The following is a 16,019-nucleotide window of genomic DNA, read 5'->3' as shown; positions in this document are numbered from 1 at the left end:
ACTCTTTTTATGGTGCTGGGGCCTACTTTTGATCCTTCTTTAATCTTTTCAATCATTGCATTCTAAAACCTTTTTAGCTCTTTTTTTAATTATCTTGTGTCTGTCTTTCTTCCTAAGTGTATATTTTGCGTTTTTTCTACTTGTTTGTGTATTTTTGTTGAATTTTGTACTTTATTTTTTCTCTTTACTTACTTCTTAATTGTGTTACTTCCTTCCATCTTATTCATGTTCTTTTCTATACTTTCTATATTTCCTCCAGCATCATAGCAGAGATGGGTGCCACCCCAAAAAAGTGGCACCCTTGCAGACGGCGGCTCCAGGAAGGGATGCAACCCTGAGCCTTATTTTCACAGGTGGAGGTGGCAGCGCAGTATTTTATGTCCAGACCCACATCCCCACCATCCTGGCAGCCGGTGGCAGGTCTGTGTCTGGGTACAGACTCCGGTAGCAGCAGCAGCTCTGAGCGAGAATGCGTTGGGAAGTGTATCCCTTCTCTGGGGTCCAGCGCACCCATAATCAGCTGATGCCCTGATGGCCCGACATCCTGGAGCTAGAGCAGGACCTTCTGGACCTGATAGGGGCTGAGGTCGTGGGGCTTGCTGAGTAGCTAAATATTTATATTATTATTACTTATGTATTCTATGTTATTGCTAATATTTTTTTCCAAATAGCAACCATGCTGCTCACATGAAGGTAAGTTACGTTTACAAATCTTAAGTTATCATTATTCTTCAGGAGCTCAGAGCTACCTAATTGTACTTGTTTGCGCTCTCTTGGGCTGATTTTGTAAGAACTTAAGTAATGCAGACTAGAGAGAGACTCCTTTCCTTTTCGATATATGACAGTACAGCAAGATCATTTTGATCGCAGTACTTTACATCGCGGTTTTTACAACGCAAGTCGTTACAACGACTTGCGTTGGGGTGCCATGGATTGAGGATTAATATGATTTTTTATTCCAACTCCTGCCCACATAACAGTAGGGAAGGTGTTTGAATAGAAAATCACAATTTTCCTTAACCAAGAGCGCCACCCAGCGCAAGTCGTAGTAATGACTTGCGTTGTAATGGCTGCGTGGTAAAGGTTGTGCGGTGTAAACACCGCGTTGTAAAGGATGTTTCCCCTTTCCTTTGTTCTGTCACTAAGATAGTGGTAGTTAGAATTAGTAATTTAGAAGTGCGTGGTTTCTCACTTCAGTTCTAAGAACCTTTTTTGTACTTTGTACAGTGACAAGCAAATAGCCAATTTGGTTTATGCATGTGTCCCTCTATACATTTAAAGAATAAATGCAGAGTTAGTGAATTGGCCTGTCAAAGGACATTGAAAATGATTGTGAATGAGATTGGAACTTAGAAGCAAACCTCATTCATTGCAATGTATTTGTAATTCCAAAGTCTATAGAATAGGCTGGCTGGGTAGGTTTATGAAATGCAGAATAAATAGATTGGACAGTCCGTAATACCAGTCTACTACCAGTCGATTTGATTTAGGAAAGATCAGTGTTATTGCAATTGCCATTTCCTGTCAAAACAACTTTTTGGAGAGATGATTTATTTACCATCAATCATGTTTTGTCTCTTACTGTCTTACATCAGCATCCAGGGGCAACAGGTCATCCTAGCCGGGTGAGGGAGCTGGAGGTGCCTACCAGTTCGAAGAATGCTCCTTGGCCGATGGCTCTGCTGGCCCCAGTAATTCCTCCTGTTGTTGACATTAAGATATATTTCCCTAAATTTTACTGCTCCTTATTTTGAATTATTTATTTCTACCTTTTTCATAATTTTATTTTTCCCAAGTCCTCTTTGAGCTATCCTATTCTAAATTCTTGCTATCCCTGCATTATCCTATTTACATAATTTCTATGTACCTAGTGTCTTTATTTTACCTAAAACTGTCTTTGTCTATACTAATCTGTCTGAAGCTTTCTTTCTTCTGTTTTGTCAGTAAACTTTTCCTCTCCCCTTACATATTTTGTGGACTGCCTATTTGAGGTACTGTAAGACACAGAAAACCCATTGGTCAGGATCATGTACTATTACTAGCACTACTACTCTGCTGTGCAGATTGCATGCCCAAGTTATGTATTCTACAAATGTTTGTAGAGATGAGGAAGGCATTCTTTTGCTTTCTCATGCTCAATCAGTAAAACGAGAGATTGCCCATAGTCACATTGGACACCACAAAGATGTGTCTTCTTCTTCTTCGCTATGCCTAGTATTATTAGCAGCAGTTGGTGGTGAACTGATTACTGTACACCATGCCTGGAGGGAAGTATGAGGAGGATAAGCCCATTGCATTTGCCAACAAAAATCGCCTCCAACAAAATGCCCAACCTGAAAATGTTGATAGAAGATACTGTCTGTATCCCAATTGTAGTGATGTGGTTGGTGTATTTTCAATTTTGCCATAAAAATAAAGAAATAGGGGGAGGACTATCGGGTATCTAAAAAATGTATAATGTTTTTTCTTGCCACAACAACCACCAGTGCCTGGGCCAGTGCTGACAGCGGCGCCAGCCAGGTAGTAGATGTGGCAGCTGTAGGGGATGAGCCAGCAGGAGTGGCAGGCGGTGGTAAATCACATTGCTTGCTTATTGACAATAAATAATATACTCACTACACGGGTGTACAATATACTGTTAAGACTTGTGAATAGTTGTGCACACCCCCCCTTAACTTAGCATATTTAGCGGGAGGTGAGTAACTAATGGCCTCCTCTATCTTCAACTCAGCAAAGAAAGTTTCATAAAGAGTCAGACCTTGATGGGTTGATGGAAAAAGGAAAGAAGGATGGAAGGAGGAAGGAAGAGTGAAATGGAATATGACTGCATGAGAAGGATGGGTGAACGGATGCATATACTATAGATGGCTGATAAGATGCATGGGTGGGTTTAGGATGAATGAAAGGTGAAAGGATGCCTGCCTGCCTGGGTGGGTGAAAGTTTATGGGTGAAAACACTCCTCAGGTGGGTTTGATGATGGAGCAAAGAACGCATATGTGGTTAAATGACAAATGTATGTTGGTGAAAGGTTTGTTGAGAATGAGAGCCATGTTTGGATGATTGGCTAGTATTCATGGGTGAAGACTGGATGGAAAGAATGTAAAACTTAAATGGTGAGTGAGTAGCAAAGCCAAGGGTGAAGAATAAAAATACTAATAGAACAATTCAATGATGAATGGAAAAATCCATGGAAAGAAGAGTAAACAAGGAATGTTTTTTTCATTAAGGTTTTTGATTTAAAGGGTTTAGGTGGTATGTTAGACTACTCCATTGACTCACAGTAGTTTTCAAGTGCAACATATATAATGTATCCTTCCTAGTACCCACCCGTCATCATCTATCACCTCCCTATGAGTCCCTACCCATGGCATTTCACCAGTGACAGCTATGGGTGAACTATTGGCTGCACAGTTGCATCAGAGGCCTTACATTATTGGCTGTGCAATGTGCATCTGCCTCAGTTAATGTGTGGCCCCCTTTATACATGTAATGGCAATGCAAAAAATAAATAGTTGTGTTTCCCTTCACTCACAGTCCCCACTCATTCAATTCCCAGTGCATAAGTAACTCTTTTGCTAACTTCCTTGTTCTGTCCCAGCCTTCCATAAAAAAATTTAAAAAACATTCTTTGCATGAGCCACATTCCTATGGCCTGGTGATATATTTTATTATTGCTTTCATAACAGATTATGTGAGTTCAGATTTTTCCCTTTCAAAAATTGCCGAACAAAGTGACTCACTGCTAGCAGAAGCTTGGGCACAGGATGATGATCAGTGAAACACCTACCTATCCAGCCTATTCCCTCTAACTTACCTACAGTAGACTAAGTTAATAAATATTTTCCTTACTGCCGAGCAAATCTATTTTGTTGGAAACAAGTAATGTCAAATGTGATGACAGAGGGTGAGGCCAGGGAGTAAAGTGGGACTAAAGAGTAGGTGACTTTGCATTTTGTGGATGGGATAGTCTGTGATGAACGTGCCAAATACAATATCATGTTCCTTAATCCTTTCCCTGTACTGTAGTGCATTGCTTTTCGCTTGGGCAGGCAGGAGGATGTCTGTCTGCATAATTGACTTTGTTATAATTAATCAGTAGAACCTCATGTGACATATATTATTCATAATAACTATTTATCTGCCTTGTAGTCAGGGTGAAATTAAGGGATTTAAATGAGCATGGACATGATAGGAAAAGAGATAATCATCTATTACAGCTGCCCCAGCTGCAGACAGTAGCAAACTAACGCAACACAAGTATGTTTGTCTAGGGTGCAAGCTGAGCTGGCATGCCTACATTAATTTGGCTCAACAAGAGAGAGAAGAATACTTGTATACTCTATAGTGCAAATGTACTGCAGGTGTTACTGTGCCTCATAACATTTTATGTTAAGAATATTGTTTACAACTGCCTTTTTTCTTTCTTAAAATAGCTAATCCTGCCAATCCCACACAACCTACCAGGCAGGAGGTAGCACACAGGACCTGGCATAGGAAGCTGGAGGCCATCAGGGCCTAATATCAATGACTGGTGGCCGAGGGAGAGGAGGAGGAGGATTCAGCAGCAGCCGAAAAATGCACCGGGCCCCAGCTAGACCCCAGTGCCTCCAATAGTACTCCGCCACAGTCACAAGGTACCCGCCAGCCACCATTCCGTCACTGATTCTCCCCTGTATTTTAGAGCCTTCTGTGCCACAGTCTGCAGAGGTTGACATGCATGGTAGCCAGGATGGAGGAGCATTTGGACACTTTGGAAAAGGGGCTCCTAGCCTGCTGCTAGGCCATTTATTTCCCCTTTTTAATCTTTTTTTTGGTGGGTGGGACTTGTTGGGGAGAGGGTAAGAATGTGGAATTTGGGACATTTGGGTTTTTTTCTTATTTCTTTAAGGGCAATTTTGTTTTTGCACTTTCACTTTGGACATTGGTTGGGGTTAGGGAGAGGGGTGGGCCAGTTGTGGGTTTACTAGTTTTTTTATATTTGTTAGGAAAATACATTTTTTATAGTTGCACATATTATTGAAATCTTTTTTGGGGGGGTACTGTTTTACTTCACATTGCTGCCTTTGGGGAAAATTCATCAGCTGTCTATAGGCCACCAACATTGTAAAACATCACAAACCACATTTTAAGCATAATAGTTAGAGATAAACAAACACCCAGTGTTCATAGCAAACAACAATCACTCAACGTGCCATGCATGACATTTACCTGTTCTTCCGGCGGGCCCACTGTGATCGATTCATGGTACATTGCAGAATGCAGATCCATTTGTTCAACAAGCAGAGAATGTCCAGTGTCAATCGAATAATAATATCACATGTGGGGCAGTCCCTCTAGGGTAGGAAAGGATAGTTAGTTACGCTCAGGGTTGGAAGCAGGCATATATTTGTTTGTATTCCCCATCCGATGCCCTTGAGGGAAATGGGTGTGGGGGGAGTCAGGACTTCTACACTGCATACAGTTACAAACATTTCCAATTCAGCACCAAAATGTGTCTAAGAGTAAGACGGTGATGATGAATTAGTCAAACAGACACAAACAAATGGAAGTAAATTATAATGTTCCCTAGTAGCTATATATTTTATTTTTTGGGCGTCAAAGAAAGAAAGAAAGCAGATCAGTGATAGACTTGAGACTGGGATGGTTGTTTTAGGCCTGCCTAGTAGTCAGGAAGGTAGAACTGATCCTCAAACTCTGGTGGTTCATCCAGAAGTAGGTCCTATAACACACTACTTCCATGACATGAGTCTCAATCATCTTCCTCCTGGAGTACTTCAGGTATGGAGTAATCCGATGGTATAAAGTGCTGATTCATTTTGATCATGGTTAATCTGTCCATGTTTTGGGGGTGAGAGACTGGTACTTTTCACTATGACGATGGCACCAGCAGCACTGAAAACACACTCAGCGGAATCACTGACTGCAGTGCAAGCCAGATAGTTGATTGCCAGACTGCTAAGCACTGGCCATTGGAGCCTCTTCCCATACCAAAACCCCAAAGGGTTTTGATCAAGGTAGACCTCTGTTGCATCATCCAGATAGGCCTGGACCATTCGTGCAATGGTCATTGCTGGTGCTCCAACTTACTCAACCTCTTTTGCCTTTCCCTCTGCACTGGACTTAAGCCCTGCCATTAGAAACCACTAAGTTGCAGATTTTAGGGCTGATGCTCCCGGTCCTGTTGTTGTTGGTGTTTTTATTGGTTTTGGCTGCTGTGAGCCAACAGCACTGCCCTCAGGCTGTGAACTTGAAGGCTGCCCTGCAGGACTTGTGCCCTGGAGGAGTGGCCCTCTAATACACTGCCATTATTTTTCTACCTAACTGCCTTGCGCAGATATCCATGTTTTGTATTTCTAAAATCCCTATCTGAAAAGGGAATTAAATGGAACAGTAATTGTGGATCAAGAATTGTGGCACAGATGTAAGGTTTGGAGGACACAATGTTTCTTTGCACCTTTGTATTGGCAGAGAAGTGAAGGATTCAGCTCTCCACAAAGTCATATGCATCTTTTTTTTCCTCCACACAAATGTTTTTTGCAGACACCTCCTTTAGCTGTTCCTGTAGCATGTGCTTCAATGGGATAACTTGGCCCATGGTACTATCTCCTTTGCTGACTTCGCCTGGGATTTTGGGATGGGGTAACGTCGGTCTCCATTGGGGCTTGGCTAACATCCATGATGACTGACTCATTGTCATCCTCCCCTTCCACACCTGCCTCCATAACTCTCAGGCTTTCTGGAACCTTCCTTTTCCCTAGAGTCATCTTATGGCATGTCTCACACTCAGACAGAGGAGGGATTCAAGTGGTGTCTAGATCATCGGAATGGAGACTTGAAGAAGAAGATGATGCCCCACTAACCCTCCTTTTTTCTAGCTAGAGATCTGGTAAACAATGGATCTTCTGAAAGAGCAGATTGCTCTACATCCGAAGCATGTATCTCAATCTCCTGAACTGCTCCTACTTCGGAAAGAACTACTATTGGTGGTTGTGGCTGTTTTTGTTGTCCACTTCTCTGAGTTTACTGAAACGATTGTGTACTACTTTGCGATAAGTGAATTTCAACATTACTGCTCAGTGGCATTGCCGTGATTAGATTGGCTGCCTCTGTGACAGGCTTGGGCCTTGATTGGGATGGGTCCATTGATTTGGGAGTGCTGCTCCCAGCTTTCTCCCAGAGGCTGGTGTGGCAGGCTCAGTTCTTCTTTCGCTCAAAAAAGATCTGGGGCTACATACCAGTGTGGGGAGTGGTAAGCTACTTCTTCTTCTCACTGGCCACTTTCTTGGTTGCATTTTTCTTCTGGACCATCTTAAAGCTGTCAGCTATTAATTACATTTTGCTTCACAAGATGAAGAGATGTCTGTGATGTGTGAGTCACTCATGCACCACGCCATTCACAGGCCTTCTTTCTGGCAGTACTGTGGGTGATGTCTGTTGTGCACGTAAAAGAAAAGAAGCAAGAAGGACATCAGTGAAACGTGGCATTGTTACAGTTCAATTATTAGTACAAACAAACACAATATCATTTAGTGTGGTCACTGGTTACTCTTATCATAAATAATTAATAATACAGTGTAACTATTCTATTCAGAAAACCACACCAGTAGAAAAGTTCATGTTGACTGACTGTACACTCAAGAAGGATAAGAGAAAGCTAAAACAATAAAAACAACATACAGAGGCAACTGTTTGCTTTATTTGCATCACGTGACGTCACTTACGTGTGATGTGACACTCAGGGTGGTGCAGCTGACAAATGACAATGGAAGGAATAAATCCAAGTCAATGAATGCTGTTGTAAACCTATAGCAGACATGGGGTTGATTCATGCCAGATGTAGTGTAAAATGGAAATGGAACGAACAAAAAATATTTTTTTTATGTTGAACAAACTGAAAAAATAAAAAATATTACTTACCAATAAATAAAAAATGGGAAAAATATACATAAAAAAATTTAACATGAGAGAAGTTATCTTCAAAGATATAATATTGAGTTATTAAACTGCTAAATCATTGCTTAACCATCTATGCAGCCTATGGAAAAGGGTCACACTGGCTGGATGCAAAAAATGGCTGCCAGCCAGTATCACATTGTCATCAACAACAACACTGAGCATGGAGGCATTGAGAACAAAGAGAATACATGCAGGTCTATGAGAAAATCACACAGGCTGCCTACACAAAATAGCCACCGACCACATGACCACACAATAACACAGGCTGGCTAGTGGTAACACAAAATGCCCAGTAGTTACATATTCACAACAACAAGAGGCAGGATGGCAAAGCCTGGAAAACAAAGAAAACACGCTGACCCATGGACACCGACTGTATAAAAAATGGCCCCTGACCACATGGCATGTAGAACAAAGGAAAATGGTGGCCCATGGCAAACACACACACTGGCCAGACAAAACAGTGAACACAGCATTAATTCAACAATGTAGAAAACTAAAATTAACAGGGCTCCAAAAAATGTTTACAACAACACACAACCTTCAGGGGAAAAAAACATGAAATACTAAAAAAAACATATTTTGTATTTGTAGTTCAGCGCACGTGTCTCCAAAGTCCGAGATCATCACACAGACCCTGCTATGCAGCTGAAAGAATCGATGCATCATGGAACCGCGGCTGAAGATATTGATGCAAAGTCTGTTTGCCACCACTACATCGACCTCCAGTGTGACACCAGGCTGATGGGTCTTCCTCAGCTTTAGTGGTGGGAGAAGTTGTCACTGACACCTGAATAGGGCTGTGCCTGGACTCTCACAATTCTGTCTCCACCCCCTGGAATGTGTCTGGAGCCAAGACAGGGCAAGACAATAACTTGTGCACTACAAAGATAATCCATTGAAGAATGCCTACTTCAAAGGCAAAAAGGGCCATAAGTATTGGACATAAAACCCCAGATTTAAAAAAAAATCTGGATCAAAAAGAGACTCTGTCATGGAGAAAAGCCGAAGAGCTATGTGGAGGAGTACTGACCCTTTGCTGTGTATTCCTTTGCTGGGTTGGCCTGCAGTTGCTGCTTCTGCTTTGGTGAGGAAAAGGACTGGACATTGCTATGTATCCTACTTATGAAGTTTATCCAAGGGCTTGTGTGTGCTTGCCTCCTGTTAGGAAATCTCAGGGCCAACAAAGACTTCACCTGGGAAAGGTTTCCAGGCACAGCCATCATGCGGCTGCGTAAATCAACCCAGCACCTGTCTGCAACTGTAGTTGCAGACAGGTGCTGGGTTGATTTACGCAGCCGCGCGATGGCTGTGCCTGGAAACCTTTCCCCCACAGTGATGCTCCATTGGAAACACAAGCAACACTGCAATGTAAGGCCTGGGACAAGTGTACAGGGCTACTCAGATGGGTGGTACAACCAATGCTGCAGGCACACTAGTAGCATTTGATGTACATGCCCTGTGTTCACGTAGTGCACTTTATGAGGGACTTACCAGTAAATCCAATACACCAAGGGAGAACAATCAGAATCACAAATTACACAGGGAGCACTAAAGCATTGACAATAACAGGCAGTGACGGGAGGGAGATGTTTGTGTGGCAGAGGGAGGAAATTCCTTAAAAGAAAGATTTGCAGGCTTGTTTTCAAGCCGGGGCCAGCGCTCATGCAGCTTTGTTTTTCATAGCAATACAGACCTAGCATATGAAGCGTGGTGTCCGTGAAGCAGGTGCTGTCCTGATACACAAGCCGAAGAAGTAGTGTGCACAAAGGAACCTAAATTCTAAAAAAGTAAGACCACATATAACAGGGGCAGTCTCCTGGGAGGGTCAGAAACACCAAATGGCGGGACTAATTCAACATACTTACTGAACAAATGCAGCCATTGGCATTTATGAAGGGCAAGAAAAGGAACCAATGGTTAAGATGGGAGATGCTTCAATTACCTCATCCCAAATACATGCGCTGGCTGGGCACGACCTAAAAAGGGTCTTTTCTTTAGTCACGCAGCTATCCCCTTACCGGGGACCCTGGACGGCTGGGGTCCTGGACCTTTGCCCAGATTGACCATGTTTTAAATTGTCTCTGCTCCATTCCAGCCCCAGAAGCTGAGCTTGCCATACAGACAGTAAATGACACACAGATTGTGAAAGGCAAACAAGCACGGATCAGTGGCATAACTCCAAACAAAAGGCTAATCTCTAGCTCTGCCCTAATCATGTGTGCATGCACACATTTAAGTACATATACACCTTGAGAAATATACTCCATAAGAGCGGAGAGGTCAGGGTGCACAGATCAGCATTGAACAAATGCTACATTTGTTCACTGCAGCCAACCACCAGACTATTGTGGTCTTAGGCTATGCATGAACATGGGAACTTACATTATGAGGGAAAGGAGGACTGTGGGGGATTGTGTTATGGCTTTTGTTTGCGCCTTTCTCCACTGCACTGTTGAGTGTGAAAAGGCCATTGTGTTTTTTAATCCATATGTGACCACTTCTATAGTAGTTAGGGGCCAACCTTTGTTTGGCTACAGATGTGCTATGCAGAGGTTGTGATCACTTCAATTGGGGGCTGCAGTCCTTGAAAGGACATTAAAGAGCGATTCAAGTTAGGAAAAAAATGATGGTTTTCAGCACAAAACCAGTGAAAACAAACAGGGGTAGCAAGAAAGTTACTAACATTTGGGGGGGAAACTGAGTATGTAGGAAAAGTATTTGAAACCATAAGTTGGCGTTCTCATCATCTGAGATGCACAACCATTGCTACTTTCAGTACTTGCACGTATAGATGGGGGTATAGATGATCTTTTCCCTGTGGGGCCAGCACATGAATGTGTGCACTGGTTCAGAGCAATGCTGAGCACCTGTTTGCTGGGCAGTTGTGCTATCTAACACGTACGTTTAACTCAAAATGCCTCTGAGTAAGGGCAGACAGCAATGATTGTAAAGCATGAACAGTGGTTATCTTTCTCTGTTTCCAAGCTGTGCTGTCTGCAGCTCATATACTAACATGAAGAAATGCATTTATGCTAATCTCTGCTCTGAGCCACCATGCAGATTTATCATATGGCCCTTGAGGCTGTGTAAGGATTTTGAGTTTAGCATAGATGCACACCTGTTTTTATGTGCTTTCACCACCCTAAGAGCGTACATTTTACTTAGAGTTTCTCCAAGTGTGTTGCTTGAGTTTGAAATCCTTTAAAAAAACAGAAGGCAAGAGGCGCTTGGCAAAACAGGAACAGTTTCTTTAATTAAACATTATGGCCGGGAGAACTGTTACAGGCACGAGGTCTGAGGACTGTCTTAATTTACAATTGGTAAATGTCCTTCTTGTATACGAATCACAACAGGTTATAAAAGTTTCCAGTGTACCATATATGGTGAGGAAGGTTGGTTGCTGTCTTCGGAGTCATAAATGTAATGGTCTAATGGTTACTTCAGGTGGGCCTCGACCTTAGGCAGACATGCTGTGGCCAGTGGATAACCTGTCCAGATGGCCAGCATGGGGTGTGCGTGATCACCATGTGTGCTATGCGCTCCTAACTCATGTGGCATCTGACTTTTTAAGGTTTTGTGGAGTGCTCATACCCCATCTGGCAATATGTACTTTAATGGGGCAATCTCCCCTGTCTATTGCTTATCTTTGGGGTTTATCAAGAGTTTCTTGCACAAGTTTTGACTGCCAGCAACTCACTCTCTCATCTGTGACTATTCTGTGGAATTGTTCAAGAGTTTCCTGCCTGAGTGTTTGACTGCCAGATATGCACCCTCTCACCTGTGACCTATCAATCAGTAATCTCACACGTAGGTCTCAGGGCCTGCATGACTACATTTTTGTGAGTTGAGTTTGATTTGGAGTTCAGAATGGCCAATTCTATTAATAAGGACAAGATTTCCCTTTTATCTATGAATGCATAGATTTCCAGATTAACAAGTGCATGAGTTGCAGACAGCACAGCCCAGAAAAACAGCCCACCTCTCTGTGTATCTTAGCTGTGCTGACAGCCCAAATTTGAAACTCAACCATTGCCACAGAGTTTTCTGCTAATCCTCTGGCATTGTCCTTAAATCACGTCATAGGACTGAGAGGTGTCCATGTGGTCCCCATGTAAGTGTTCTGAGATCCTGGAGCGATTGTTGGAGATAGAGATATGTTTAGTTAGGATTTTCAAGGCATTCAGTCCACCCCACAAATCTGAGCTGTTGGTATAAAATTTATTTTGTGTTTTACGGAGTCATGGACTTCATTTGGGATCTTTAGAGTACATACCATTATAAGTTTCTTTCCCTCAGAGAATATTTCACGATATGTCCTCATTGAGTAGAAAAACTGTACTTTCCACTTACTTGTGATCTTTATCGCTTTAGGGCAGGGGTCTCCTAACTGGTCCTGGAGGGCCGGATCCATGCCAGATTTTTTGGGTATCCCCATTGACATACATGTAGTAATTTTACAAATCTGGCATGGACCGGCCCTCCAGGACCGGTTTGGAGACCCCTGCTTTAAGGTGTCCACATCACTTACTCCATCACTTATTTGTGGTGAGAAAAAACCTTATTAAGAATCACACTCGATACCGAAACATGCAGTAAGTAGTGTGAGAGTCACAATTCCACAAGCTTCGATTCTGGCAAGGTCAACTCAGCCTTCCATCTTTCCAAGGATGGGAGAAAAAATAGAATAGCATTAAGGGCCTCATTACAAATGCCCTGGTGTGGAGGAGTATTAATTCCGCATCACTGGCGTTAAAGGTCCCATTGGTGGCGTTTACTCCAAGGGTGCATGATTAATAGGGATACCAGGTTGAAAGCTGTCAATCATGCGTGGGTGCCATGTAATATGTAATTCCTCATTCTTCCCTGCAGTTTCTTCCAAAGACTTAAGGGGCAGATTTACAAGCCCCTTGCGCCTCATTTACGCCGCCGTTGCGTCACTTTTGTGATGCGGCGGCGCAAAAGATGCGCCAGGGTGTGGGGTATTTACAACGTGACGCATCTGGGAGATGCGTCACGTTGTAATGCCCTGCGCCATTGGGAGGCGTTCCGGCGCAGGGTGGGGGGTCCCTGCGCAGGAACGCCTCCTGAAAGTGGCTGAGTGAAATCTACAAGATTTCACTCAGTCACTTTTAGGCCAATGCTGCGTCAAAACCCTGCGCCTGCTTGAAGCAGGGTATGGCTTGACGCAGCATTGGAAGAATAGGCCCCCCCAGAGCATTGCTGGAGCTGCGCCGCACTTGCGCCGCAACTCCAGCTATGCGCCGCTATTACGGCACAGATGCGTGACGCATCTGTGCCGTTTTTGCCCCATGGTGCGCCGCATTGTAAATGCGGCGCATCATGTGTGGCGGAGCTGCAGCGCACAATTACTGGCGCTTCCCTGCTGATTTGCAGGGATGCACCAGTAATTGTAAATCTGCCCCCAAGTGCTTTTGATAGCTGAAATCTGAGGGGAAAAGAGCCATTTTGGTGAAGAGGCCTTGTTATGTTTCCTCTCCATAAGCGTGAGGAGGCATAATGTGGATAAAGCGGGCAGCTTACCCACTGGAAATCTCCATTTTGAAAAAAGAAAGTAGCCCCGTTAAGCTGACATGACAAGGACGAGCGCCGTCACATTTCATGCAACGCCTGGTATACGACTGACATGTCACCAGCCCTTTTCAGTCTCTCTTCTAAAAAATGGGAAGACATTTCCAAAGCCTGCCGCCTGTGCAAGAAATTAATTTCCAGCCATTCGTTCATGGACCAATATAGCTTCCAGTACAGTTGTGAATACAGGCGCTGCGGATTTGCAGGGATGCACCAGTAATTGTAAATCTGCCCCCAAGTGCTTTTGATAGCTGAAATCTGAGGGGAAAAGAGCCATTTTGGTGAAGAGGCCTTGTTATGTTTCCTCTCCATAAGCGTGAGGAGGCATAATGTGGATAAAGCGGGCAGCTTACCCACTGGAAATCTCCATTTTGAAAAAAGAAAGTAGCCCCGTTAAGCTGACATGACAAGGACGAGCGCCGTCACATTTCATGCAACGCCTGGTATACGACTGACATGTCACCAGCCCTTTTCAGTCTCTCTTCTAAAAAATGGGAAGACATTTCCAAAGCCTGCCGCCTGTGCAAGAAATTAATTTCCAGCCATTCGTTCATGGACCAATATAGCTTCCAGTACAGTTGTGAATACAGGCGCTGCGGATCAAATTGTAATTGTTTACAAGTTAATGAATTTCCTCTGAATAGTAAAGACTCGACAAACTATTAGACAGTGCTTTGGGCTTCTTTGGGTACATAATATCTATTTGTACGATAAATGTATGTGTTTTGGCAGGTTCTTTAATATGACTCCTTTAATCTATTGCTGGTAAGCACAATTCTCCGCAACTTAATTTCCCAAGCTTAATGAACCTAGTAAATTTGTGCTGATGTCTTTTCAAGATAATATGTTCCCTAAATCTAATTTATTTGGCAAAAGTGGACAAACTTGATCTTAATTGAATTATTCAAAAAGCAGTATTGCCATTTATAATTTACAAATGTGATATCCATCACATTTTTGACATTTATTCTTAATTTGTACAATCATTACACTGCAAAAGTGTCGCTATATAACATGAAAGGCTTCTAGACTGTGAACCAAGTGATAGAACTTGTAACAATGGAAACACTTTCAACAGAGAAGTAATTGGCACACCGTGCCATCTTTATATTGTTTTCAGATAATAATGACTGCCATTCTGAAGGCGTTGCTGTCATGTTCTTGTTAGAGTGTTAACTTTCGATTGCACTGTGTGAAGCTCAGATCGTTTTCGACATACAATAGCAAACTGCTTTCTGCATAAAATGAAGGCACATTGCTTTGTTTTGCAGGTCCTTTTACGAAACCTCTAAAGACACTGAAATATCTGTTTTGTCATAAAATGTAGCAGGTTTAATCAAGGTGAAGCTCTACTTAGAGCAACTAGACTGGGATAAAACTGCTGCAAGCTTCAAGGATGCAAATGACCAAGGTGATTTTTTTTCCCTCTTTAATATGAGTTGTATCAACCAGATTCTGCATAGCCTTCAAATTCTAAAGAAAGTTGGCAAATACAGCCCACATCAAGGTTCTGAAACATGTTAAGCATGAGTGAGCCACTGTACATACGAAATTAGGATTGCTGGTTGGGAAAGTGAAAACCTAATCAAGCTGAAACCACAATCCTTACCAGGGTAAATTGACAAGCAAACCCCAAATTAACCGGTGCTCACCATTGGGTAGCTTAACGCAGAGCAGTCAGGCATAATTTAGAGGCAATGTGTAAAGTATTTGTGTAAAACAAGAAAAATCCTGCACCAATTTAAAAAAAAAGAGAGTAAAATTTAATAAATATATCAAGACCAGAATGACAAAACTTTAATCAGTAGAAACAGGGATAGGAATTTTAAAGATTTAAGAGAAACTAGCCTCAAAAACATAGGCTTCAATTCACAAAGGTAAACTGGCACTTAAGTCTAAGTTTGCGACTTTCGGTATTCACAAAAGGCATTTACGAGTAGTATCTTTACATCCCCACCTGGGGCCTTATTTATGAAGGCCTTGCGCCACCGGTGCGTCACTTTTTCCCATGTTAAAAGTGACGCACCGGCGGCGCAAGGCTTTCATAAATAAGGCCCCTGGAGTGGAGTCTCCTCACTTGGGGCAATGTTTCCTCACTCATGGCAGAGTCTCCACTCTCATGGTGGAATCTCCACACTCGTGGTGGAACCTCCGCACTCTGGCGAAGGAAGTTTGCATTCAACCTGGCACACCTGTGTCAGTTCCTACCACCCCTCCCCCCAGCTCCAGCTGAGCCTCCTCGGCCATCATCCAAACACAGCCCTGCTGCAAGCATAAAAGCAGAGCTGACACAAACAAACCCTTTCAACACTTTCAACAGGCTGCTGAATGTGTTTGTTGTTTTGCCCCTTGCAATGGAACTGGATTATTTGAGGATTAGGAGGAGCAGAAGAGTTGAGAGGATTTTTAGGCAAAGGATAAACTTATTTGGGATGGCCAGCCAAAATATCAGAGCCAGATACCGTTCCCC

This window comes from Lissotriton vulgaris, chromosome 11, assembly GCF_964263255.1.
Source record: "Lissotriton vulgaris chromosome 11, aLisVul1.2, whole genome shotgun sequence".
NCBI lineage: Eukaryota > Metazoa > Chordata > Amphibia > Caudata > Salamandridae > Lissotriton > Lissotriton vulgaris.
This window is presented reverse-complemented; position numbering follows the sequence as displayed.